This window comes from Arachis hypogaea, chromosome 9, assembly GCF_003086295.3.
Source record: "Arachis hypogaea cultivar Tifrunner chromosome 9, arahy.Tifrunner.gnm2.J5K5, whole genome shotgun sequence".
Taxonomy (NCBI): domain Eukaryota; kingdom Viridiplantae; phylum Streptophyta; class Magnoliopsida; order Fabales; family Fabaceae; genus Arachis; species Arachis hypogaea.
The window spans coordinates 54,571,503-54,573,376 of NC_092044.1; the positions used below are offsets into that span (position 1 = coordinate 54,571,503).

Consider the following 1,874-nt stretch of genomic DNA (forward strand, 5'->3'; position numbering starts at 1 on the left):
AGAAGCAACCTTTTAGAAAATTTCGAACAAGAGGAAGAGATGGCCGAAAATAATAATAATAATGCAAGGAGAATGCTTGGTGACTTCACAAAGCCAACGTCCAAGTTTGATGGAAGAAGCATCTCCATTCCTGCCATTGGAGCCAATAACTTTGAGCTTAAGCCTCAACTAGTTGCACTAATGCAACAAAACTGCAAGTTTTATGGACTTCCATCTGAAGATCCTTATCAGTTTTTAATTGAGTTCTTGCAGATCTGTGAGACTGTAAAGACGAATGGAGTTGATCCTGAAGTCTACAGGCTCATGCTTTTCCCTTTTGCTGTAAGAGACAGAGCTAGAATATGGTTGGATTCACAACCTAAGGATAGCCTGGACTCCTGGGATAAGCTGGTCACTGCTTTCTTAGATAAATTCTTTCCTCCGCAAAAGCTTAGCAAGCTGAGAGTGGATGTTCAAACCTTCAAACAAAAAGATGGTGAATCCCTCTATGAAGCTTGGGAAAGATACAAGCAGTTAACCAAAAGATGTCCATCTGACATGTTTTCAGAATGGACCTTATTAGATATATTCTATTATGGTCTCTCTGAATTTTCGAAAATGTCATTGGATCATTCTGCAGGTGGATCTATTCACCTGAAGAAAACGCCTAAAGAGGCTCAAGAACTCATTGACATGGTTGCAAACAACCAGTTCATGTACACCTCTGAGAGGAATTCTGTGAACAATGGGATACCTCAGAAGAAAGGAGTTCTTGAAATTGATGCTCTGAATGCCATATTGGCTCAGAACAGAGTGTTGACTCAACAGGTCAACATGATCTCTCAAAATCTGAATGGATTGCAACATGCATCCAACAGTACTAGAGAGGCAGCTTCTGAAGAAGCTTATGATTCTGAGAACCCTGCCATGGCAGAGGTTAATTACATGGGTGAACCTTATGGAAACACCTATAACCCATCATGGAGAAATCATCCAAATTTCTCCTGGAAGGATCAACAAAAGCCTTAACAAGGCTTTAACAATGGTGGACGCAATAGGCTGGGCAATAATAAGCCATATCCATCATCTTCTCAGCAACAGACAGAGAACTCTGAACAAAATAATTCTAATTTAGCTAATTTAGTCTCTGATCTGTCAAAGGCCACTTTCAGTTTCATGAATGAAACCAGATCCTCCATTAGAAATTTGGAGGCACAAGTGGGCCAGCTGAGTAAGAAAGTTATTGAAACTCCTCCCAGTACTCTCCCAAGCAATACAGAAGAAAATCCAAAAGGAGAGTGCAAGGCCATTGATTTAATCAAAGTGGCCGAATGCATAGGGGAGGAGGAGGACGAAAATCCTAGTGAGGAAGACCTCCTGGGATGTCCTTCAAACAAGAAGGAGTTTCCTATTAAGGATCCTGAGGAATCTAAGGCTCACTTAGAGACCATAGAGATTCCATTAAATCTCCTTCTGCCCTTCATGAGCTCTGAAGAATATTCATCCTCTGAAGAGGATGAAGATGTGACTGAAGAGCAAGTTGCTCAATATTTAGGAGCTATCATGAAGCTGAATGCCAAGCTATTTGGTAATGAGACTTGGGAAAGTGAACCTCCCTTGCTCATTAGTGACTTAGATACTTGGATTCAGGAAACTTTACCTCAAAAGAAACAAGATCCTGGCAAGTTCCTAATACCTTGCACCATTGGCACCATGAGCTTTGAGAAAGCTCTATGTGATCTTGGGTCAGGGATAAATCTGATGCCACTCTCTGTAATGGAGAAGCTGGGGATCATTGAGGTACAACCTGCCTTGTTTTCATTACAATTGGCAGACAAGTCAGTAAGACAAGCTCATGGAATAGTAGAGGACGTGCTAGTAAAGGTTGAAGGCCT

The 1,874-nt window shown here is 41.3% G+C and overlaps 1 non-coding gene across 1 annotated transcript; it reads right to left on the minus strand.

Moving 5' to 3' along the window:
- Positions 1-435: 435 nt before the first annotated feature.
- On the minus strand, positions 436-539 carry LOC112714112 (small nucleolar RNA R71). The gene has a single exon (XR_003159067.1). It is a non-coding gene; the product is annotated as a small nucleolar RNA R71 (small nucleolar RNA).
- Positions 540-1,874: the final 1,335 nt, after the last annotated feature.